Source organism: Sminthopsis crassicaudata, chromosome 2 (assembly GCF_048593235.1).
Source record: "Sminthopsis crassicaudata isolate SCR6 chromosome 2, ASM4859323v1, whole genome shotgun sequence".
Taxonomy (NCBI): domain Eukaryota; kingdom Metazoa; phylum Chordata; class Mammalia; order Dasyuromorphia; family Dasyuridae; genus Sminthopsis; species Sminthopsis crassicaudata.
Window position 1 is genome coordinate 428547127 of NC_133618.1, and position 10030 is coordinate 428557156.

At 32.3% G+C, this 10030-nt stretch overlaps 1 long non-coding RNA gene across 1 annotated transcript in view; it reads right to left on the bottom strand.

The window, feature by feature from the left end:
* LOC141553565 (uncharacterized) overlaps window positions 1–8992 on the bottom strand; it is a 42575-nt gene extending 33583 nt beyond the window's left edge. The window contains exons 1-2 of the long non-coding RNA XR_012485526.1: window positions 8857–8992; window positions 8587–8629 (exon numbers count right to left, since the gene is read on the bottom strand). This is a non-coding gene — a long non-coding RNA (uncharacterized LOC141553565). The remainder of the gene's footprint in view (window positions 1–8586; window positions 8630–8856) is intronic.
* Between the last annotated feature and the right edge of the window lie 1038 nt (window positions 8993–10030).

Sequence of the window (10030 nt, forward strand, 5' to 3'; positions counted from 1 at the left end):
ACCCATTATACAGATGAGGAAGTGAGGCTGAAATGAGGGAATTAGATGATGGAATCAATAACTAGTCTCAATCACATATGAATAGAATCCACAGAACCTAGTACCTAGAATAGTAGCAAAAAATAGAACAATAGAACTTGAAGTGAATTTAGAACGTTAAGTCCAAAATCTGTATTTTACAAATGAGTAAACTAAGCTCCAGTGAAGGGAATCAACTTGGTGGCAGAGCTAGTAGTTGAAAATACAATAAAATATTATAGTGGAGAAATCATTGGCCTTGATGCCCCCAAGAGGTGAATTCTAATCCTAGCTCTTACTATTGATTCAATCATATGTGGAGCCACACTGGTCTTTTTTTTTTGTTTTAAGTCAAAAAAATGACTAGTTTCCAGATTAGAGTTTGAAAAGAACCTTGGACTTGATGTCAGAAGCCTTGGGTTCAAATTCTAATTCTTTTATTTACATATGTGACATTTAGTATAGATCATTTCTCCTTTCTAGATTTGTTACCTTTTCTGTAAAATTTGAGTTTAAGATGCCTCTAAGGTCATTTCCCAGTTCTAAACTAATTATGCTAAGGACATTTACAGTTAGTGAGTGTGATCTGAATGTAGATCTAATAAAAAAGACTGGGAAGGAAAAGTCAGAAATATATGAGGAGAAATAGGAGAGAGTATCATAGAAACCAAGAAAGAAGAGGGTATCAAGAGAAGAAAGTGACCAGCAGTGTCAAAGGCTGCTGAAAGATCAAGAGAGATGACAATTAAGAAAAAGTCTTTGTATTTGCCAATTATGAGATGAAAGAGCAAGTTTGTTTGACTGATGGATTTATAAGCCAGACTGTAGAGTTAAAAAAAGGAGGAAAAAGGAAATAAAGGCATGGAGGTCAAGTTGAACTCTTTAACTTTACATATAGAGGAAAATATGGCCCAGGGACTTGCTCAAAATTACATATATAGTAAATGGAAGTCTTTATTTAAACCCAGGTTTTCTTCAAACCAAAACTTATTTGTCTGATATCTACTTTGTGTATAAGGCTATAACTAGGGTGGGATGTTCAGGACTTTTCCATGGTGCCACAGTTTGGAAGATTCTTACAGTATTTAGGATCCTTAAACAGAATAAAAACCACTGAGTTTAGCACCTAGTTAGCAAAATTACTTGGTTGTTAAAATACAAGCTACCATATAGTTTACTTCTTTCCCTCCACTTTCCAACCATTTAATACAGCTACACCATCTATCTTTTCCTCCAAACCTTCCTCCACACACCAACCAGGTGAGCTTCTCTGAGATCCAGATGGTCCACAGCTTTAGCTCTGTATTTAGCTCAGTATTTACATGATCTTGAGCAAGATATTTCTCTCTGAAAACCTGTGGTCCTCATCTATAAAACAAAGATGTTGGATTAATTGATGACCTCTAAGACTCTTTTCAGTCTTAGAACTGAATTCTATGATCCTAAAATATGCTTTCAGAGGATACAGATCTCTTCTTGTTTTGAATTTTTTTTTAATCCCTTAGAATGATTTTCTATTGGGATAAGTAACGTGTTGACACAGGTGGCATAGAATAGAGAATACTTGTTCTGGAATCAGGAAAATCTGATTTCAAATACATCTCAGACACATAATAAATGAGGAAGTAACTTTATCTCTCTGCCTCAGTTTCTTCAACTGTAGAATGAGGATAATAATAGTGCTTCCCCTCCTAAGGTGGTTGTAACAAATGAGGCAATATTTGCAAAGTGCTTAGTATTGTGACTGGAGCCCAGTAGACATTTATAGATCCTCTCTCTCTCTCTCTCTCTCTCTCTCTCTCTCTCTCTCTCTCTCTCTCTCTCTCTCTCTCTTTCTCTCTCTCTTTTTAACTCTCTCTCTCTCTTTCTCTCTCTCTTTCTCTCTCTCTTTCTGTCTCTCTCTCTTTCTGTCTCTCTCTCTTTCTGTCTCTCTCTCTCTCTCTCTCTCTCTCTCTCTCTCTCTCTCTCTCTCTCTCTCTCTCTCTCTCTCTCTCGCCAATACTCATCCCTCTATATTGTGTAATCATTGCCTTTGATCAAGGACAGTCCCAAGACAAGATGTATAACCCTGAAACAGAAACCACTTAAGGTCAAGAAAGACTGTGCTTACTTGAATACTCCTTTAATGAATTAGATTTTGAAAGTCTAATATTGTAATAAGAGAAATGGCAATATTTCCCATGCCTTAGGAAACAATTCCCATGAGTCGTTGTGTTCAAAAACATTCATCTCATTACTAGAGAGATAATTCTCTAGTGATGACATACTCTACACTTAACTATCTTCAGACAACAGGGTCCATTCCTGGTGTGAATACATAGTATAATTTCAGCAAATTTAATTGCAGCAAAGTTAGTTTCAAGAGGTAAAAAGAAAAATTGAATACATAGAGGAATAATAGCTGGTAATAATAGTAACTACCATTTATAAAGCACTTGAAGGTTTACAAAGTGTTTTTTGTGATAACCCATTTATTAGCAATGTATACTTTCTAATGAATTTTAATTTTATTAATTTTAATGATGACATGCCTGTTATAATGAAGCAGCCTTATGATGAAATTTGTAAGCCATTACTAATGCCAAATTACCCATAGGCTTAACAATTTGCCTTTCAATATTCTTTTTTAAAACTTTTTTTTTTAATTTTGAGTTCCAAAATCTATCCCTTCCTTTCTCATTCTCCTCTCTTCCATGATAAGCAATCAGATACAGGTTATATATGTGTAACTTTTTACATTTCCATATTAGTTATATTGTACAAGAAAACTAAAATAAAAGAAAAAATGAATAAAAGTAAAAAAAATATATATGCTTCAGTCTATATTCAGGCAACATTAAGTCTTTCTCTGGAGGCAGGCAGATAGTATTCTTCATCATCAGTCCTTTGGGATTGTCCTGGAGTATTCTATTGCTGAGAATAGCTAAATCATTCACAGTTCTTCACTGAATAATATTGCTATTATGTTGTAAAACATTCTGTTTCTTTTCACATCGTTATGCATTAGTTCATTTAAGCCTTTCCAAGGTTTTCTGAAATCATCCTGTCATTTTTTATAGCCCAATAATTATATACCACAGCTTTTTTTAAATCCATTTCCTGATTGATAGGCATCTCTTCAATTTCAGATTCTTAGCCACAACAAAAATGAGCTACTATAAATATTTTTGTACAAATATGTCCTTTCTCCTTTATGGAGATATATTTGAATTTTAGACTCAATAGAAGTATTGCTGGATATATATGTCCAAAATTTTATAGTCCTTTGGGCATAGTTCCAAATGGTTCTCCAGCATAGTTGGATCAATCCACAACTTCATCAAGAGTGCATTAGTGTCCAAATTTTCCCACATCCCCTCCAATATATAAGATTTTACTTTTTTGTCATATTAACCAATCTGATATATCTAAAATAGCACCTCAGAGTTGTTTTGATTTGTATTTCTCTAATCAATAATGGCTTAGGGCATTTTTATATGACTATAAGTAGCTGTGATTTCTTTGTCTGAAAACTGCCCATTTATATCCATTGACCAGTTATTAATTACTCAATGGCTTGCATTCTTCTAAATTTGTCTCAGTTCTTTATGTATTTAAGAAATAAGGTCTTTATCAGAAATACTTCTTGCAAAATGCCCCCCAACTTTCTGTTTTCCTTATAATTTTGATTGCATTGACTTTGTGCAAAAAAATCTTAATTTCATACAATTAAAATTATATATTTTACATTTTGTAATGTTTTCATGTATTCTTTGGTCTTAAAGTCTTCCTTAATCCATAAATTTGACAGATAAACTATTCCACACTTTCTTAATTCGCTTATGGCATCATCCTTTATGTGTAAATCATCTACTTATTTTGACCTTATCTTGTGTGTGAAATATTGTTCTATACCTAGGTTTCTGTGAAACTGCTTTTCAGTTTTTCTAGCACTTTTTGTCAAGTAATGAATTTTTGTTCCAAAATCTTGGATCTTTGAATTTAGCATATATTAAATTACATTGGTAATTTACTATAATGTAATTTGTACCTAATTTATTCCACTGATCTGCTGCTCTATTGTTTAGCCAGTAGCAGATTGTTTTGATAATTGCCACTTTATAATACAATTTCATATCTGGTATGACTAGACTTACCTTCTTTTACATTTTTTTCACTGACTCCCTTGATATTCTTGAACTTTTGTCCTTTCAGATGAATTTTGTTGTTTTTATTATATTTATTATATATATTATACATATTAAATATATATTTATTATATTACCTTTGTCTACCCATGAGTAATTGATATTTTTCCAGTTGCTTGGATCTGACTTTATCTGTGTGAAAAGTGTTTTGTAATTGTATTCATATAGTTCCTGGGTTTGGATTGACAGGTAAACTTCCAAGTATTTTATGCTATTTAAAATCATTTTAAATGGAATTTCTCTATCTCTTCTTGCTGAACTTTGTTGGGAATATTTAGAAATGCTAATGATTTATGTATGTTTATTTTGAATGCTGTAACTTTGCTCAAGTTATTAATAATTTCAAGTAGCTTTTTAATTGATTCTTTAGGATTTTCCAAGTATAATATCATTATCATCTGCTAAAAGTAATAATTTTGTTTCCTATTTGCCTATTGCAATCCCTTTAATTTCTTTTTTCTTCTTTTATTTCTAGAGCTAACATTTCCAGTACAATATTAAATAATAAAGGTGAAAATGTTTTTTTTGTTGTTTCATCCCTGATTGTACTAGAAAAGTTTCTAGCTTATTCTCATTATAGATAATGTTCCCTGATGGTTTAGATAAATAATATTCCTATGCCTGTAGTGTTTTTAATAGTAATAGTAAGGAATACTATATTTTGTCAAAGGCTTTTTGTTCATCTATTAAAATAATCATATGATTTCTGTTGGTCTTATTATAATATGGTCAGTTATTCTGATAGTTTTCCTAAAATTGAACCAGCCCTGCATTCTGTTATAAAACTCCCATAGTGATAGTTGATCCTTGTGATATATTGCTATAATCTTTTAGCTAATATTTTATTTAATTTTTTGTGTCAATATTCATTAAGTTAATTGGTCTATAATTTTATTTCTGTGTTTTGGCTCTTCTTAGATTAGGTATCAGCCCCATATTTGTGTCATAAAATGAATTTAGTAGGACCGCTTCACCTATTTTTACAAATAATTTATGTTCTCTTGGAATTAATTGTTCTTTAAATGTTTGACAGAATTCACTTGTGAATCTATCTGGTTCTAGGGATTTTTTTTTCTTGATTAGTTCAATATCTTTCTAAGATTGGGTTGTTAAAGCATTTTGTTTCTTCTTTAATCTGGGTAATTTATAGTTTTGTAGAATTCATCCATTTTATTTAGATTATTAAATGTATTGGCAGGTAATTGGGTAAAAAACTCCTCATGAGGGGCAGCTAGGTGGAGCAGTGAATACAGCACCTGAACTCAGGAATAACTGAGTTCAAATCTAGTCTCAGACACTTAACACTTCCTCTCTGTATGACCCTGGGCAACTCACTGTATCCTAATTGCATTAGAACCCCAATTGCATTAGTTAAAAACAAACAAAGAAACAAACAAAAACTTCTCATGACTATCTTAATTTCCTCTTCATTAGTGGTGGATTCACCTTTCATTTTTGATACTAGTTATTTTATGTTCTTTCTTTTTAAAAATCTAATTAACCAATAGTTTATACTTTTTTTCATAAAACCAGCTTTTAGTTTTATTTATTAATCCAAAGGCTTTCTTACTTTTAATTTTATTAATCTCTCCTTTCATTTTGAGGATTTTTAACTGGGGATTTTAATTTGCTCTTTTTTTATTTTTTAAATTTGCATGCTCAGTTAATTGATTTGCTTTTTTTCTACTTTATTGATGGAAGCAATTATAAATACAACTTTTATTTTGGCTGCATCCCATAAATTTTCATATGTTGTCTCATCGTCATTTTCTTTAATATGGTTATCAATTGTTCTATGATTTGATTTTTTACTCACTCATTTTTAAGATTATTTTATTCAATTTCCAATTAACTTTAATCTCTCCATTGTCCAATACTGAATGCAATATTTATTACATTATGATCTGAAAAGTATGTATTTTCTATTTCTGCTTTTCTGCTTCTGGTGATGAGGTTTTTATGTCCCATACATAGTCATTAATTGTAAAAATAACAATTGTTCATGAGATGACCAAGTTAATATAATAAAAAATGGCAATCTTACCTAAATTAATGTACTTATTCAGTGCCATACTAATCAAAGTGCCAAAAATATTTCATAAAGCTAGAAAAAATAACCACAAAATTCGTCTGGAAGAACAAAATGTCAAGAATATGAAAGGGATTAATGAAAAAAAAATTCAGTGGAAGGTGACCTAGCCATAACAGCTCTAAAACTATATTATAAAGCGGAAATCATCAAAACTAGTTGGTACTGGCTAAGAAATAGAATGATGGATCAGTGAAATAGGTTAGCTACAGAAGAAATAGTAATAAATGACTCTAGTAATCTACTGCTTAATAACCTCAAAGACTCTAGCTTCTGGTATAAAAACTCACTATTTGGCAAAACCTTCTGGAAAAAGTGAAAAATAGTATGGCAGAAACTAAACATATACCAACATCTCACAAAATAGAATACACAATTTAGATACACAGTGGTATCATAAGTAAATTAGGAGAGCAAGGGATAGTTTACCTGTCAGATATATGGAGAAGGGAAGAATTTATGACCAAAGAAGAGATAGAAAAAAAATGAAATGAAAAATAAATAATTTTGGTTACAATAAATTAAAAAAGTTTTATACAGACAAATCCAATGCAACCAAGATTAGAAGGAAAACAGAAAGCTAGAAAATAATTTTTACAATCAGTATATATTTCTGATAAAGGCCTCATTTCTCAAATAGAGGAGAGAGTCAAATTTATAAAAATACAAGTCATCCTCCAATTAATAAATGGTTAAAGAATATGAACAAGAAGTTTTCTGATGAAGAAATTAAAGCTATCAGTATTCATATAAAAACATTCTAAATCACTATTGATGCGAGAAATACAAATTAAAACAATTATGGTATACCACCTCACACCTATCAGATTGGCTAATCTGACAAAAAAGGAAAATTATATATTATAAATTGGAACTCTAATGTATTGTTGATAGATCTTGTGATCACAGCAACTCTTTTTGTGGTGGCAAAGAATTAGAAATTGAAGATTTTGGAAAGACCTGGAAAGACTTAAAGGAACTGATTGTACAAAGTAACAGCAACATTGTGTATAGACTATGATCAACTATGATAGACTAAGCTCTTCTCAACAATATGATGATCAAAGATAATTCCAAAAGACTCAGATTGGAAAATGTTACCCACATCCAGAGAAAGAACTATGGTGTCTGAATGCAGATCAAAACATTTTATTTTCACTTTTTATTTTTTTCTTTCTTATGGTTTTTCCTTTTTGTTGTGATTCTTCCTTCACAACATGACTAATATGGAAGTGTGTTTAATATTATTGTACATGTATAAGCTGTATCACATTGAAGGAAAAGAAAACATTTTAAACTCAAAATCATATAAAAACAAATGCTGAAAACTATCTTTATATGTAATTGGAAAAATAAAATAGTATTAAGTGAGAGAAGAAATAATGAGCAGGTTGCTCTTGGAAAAACCTGGAAAACTTATGTGATTGATTGATACAAAGTGAAATGAGCAGAATTATTATACCTAATAACAGCAATATTGAACAATAATCAACTGTTAATGACTTAGAATTGCAATGATCTAGGACAATTCTAAAGGACTCGTGAGTAGATCAAAGCATTCTTTTAAAAATTATTTTTAATTTATGAAATAAAACAAATATTCCCATAACTTAGTGAAAGAAATAAAAAAGCTGATTATAAATGAAAATGCAAAAAGGGAAAGGGGGGCAGAGAGAGGGGAAGAGAGGGAGAAGGAGACAGACAGAGAACTTAACTGAAATCATAGTTAGATGACATTCAAGTCAACAAGAGCACACGTCTACCAAGTGCCAGACCCTTTGCTAGTTGTTGGGGATGTAAAGACAAAAAGAAAAAGGTCCTATCATTAAGAAGTGGATATTCTGTGGGAAGAATGAAGGGAGGAAGCATCATGTATAATACAAACTCAAATAAGGAAACACAAAGTAATATAAAGTGAATTACCTGAGGATGTGTAACAACTGAGGATGCTAGGAAAGGCCTCGTGTAGAAAGTACCACTTGAGCTATGCTTAAAAGGCAGCTAGGGATACAACAATGCAAAGGTAAGGAGTTATATTACAGATGTGGTGGGCCACTTGTTCAATGGCACAGATCTGGATACTGTGTATTCTGTGTGTTTATTGGATCATCTAGCAGACAAAATAGCATTGAAAAGGTAGATGAGTGTCATGGTGTGGAATTTTAAATGCAAGGCTGAGACATTTATATCTTATCACAGAGCTAATAAAGAGTCAAGGAAACAATTCTTCTCTATTACTAAGATTACCCAAGAAGTTAGAAGTAGATATTGGCTTGAACTATTGAGGCTTACCTCACTGGAAGTCTCATAAAAATCATTCAGTGTGGTAGTTAGTCTGCAAACAAATGAAAAGCTATCAATATATATGGAGCCACAAAATTTCCATTTGAACCCCAACTCTGCTGCAAGACAAGCCTTTTAACACATAAGAACCTCAGTTTGCTCATTTATAAAATAAGAGCATTAGATGATCTTTAATGAGATCATTCCCTCCAACTAAAAATCCTCTTCTGTAAAATACCCATTTTTAAAATAGTGGTCCCATCAATGGACTTAACTCACCTTTCCATGTGACTGAGAAGACTATCATAAAGTAGTCACTTCCTTGTGTGGAAAGAGACATGGAGCCACAGAGTCGGGGCTCCAGTAGCAAATTAGGCTGAGGATTTGTATGTTAAACAAGGTTAATTCCGTCCATTAGCCAAAGACATTTTCAAAGCAGCTGGCACCAGAGGATTGTGCAATTAGTGCCTTTGTATTAGTGGATATCGGCATTGGGCCAAAACTTTGAGAGGAGGGGGGATGAAATTTATACTCTCTTTATGATATCATCAAAAGTAAATGAATTATGAAAACAAAAGCACCAATATAAAGCTGCCAGTACTAATTATTGGGTAGGACAGAAAGTTCACAATAAACACTGAGATAAAGATAAGAGTAGAGTGTGAGACTCATTCCAGCCTGGAGATGAATGCCTTTAGTCAAGAGGCTGCTGTTTCAGTTTTCAGATAAACATCATATCCTTGACACCAAATGAATATCCCTCAGATCATAAGCTGTTTTGTTTTGGTATTTTAGCCTCAATGAAATCCCAATCTGTATTTTAATGATATTGAGAAACTTGGAATCATTGAATTATTCTAACAGGACTTTCATTCATTCATTCATTCATTTTGAGTAGAGAGCTCTATCCTTGGAGCTGAGGTACATATAAAGTTCAGACAAGGCACCAACACTGCCCACATAGAGACACATATTCAATTCAATTCCAAAAACATGGAAATGCCTACTGTATATATGGGACTGTGGGAAGGGGGAGTGATGGGAAGTTACAAAATTTGGGTATGGCATACTCTCATGTTCTCATACATAAGGACAGACAAGTGTCCTGGACAGTTTGGCTGACATATATGTTATAGTTGGGGAACTTCCTGTAGAGTACTTTGGCCACTTCCAGTGAGATGTATTAGAAAAGAGCATGCTCCAACAGAAGTGGTCACTGGACAGCAAGAGTCACTCACTCAGTACACTTTAACAAGAAAGACTACTTCAGCTCTTATTCTCTTTTTCTACTTTTCTGGATAGACAATTAGAACTTCAAAAGGTTGTTCTTGAACTTCCTATAGAGACTGATTTCCTCTTATTCCTCTCCCCTAAAAGTCTACACATGCTAGATGCTTTTATATGATAGCGTAAGTTTTACTGATCAGTACAAATACTATATCTTTGATTGCCT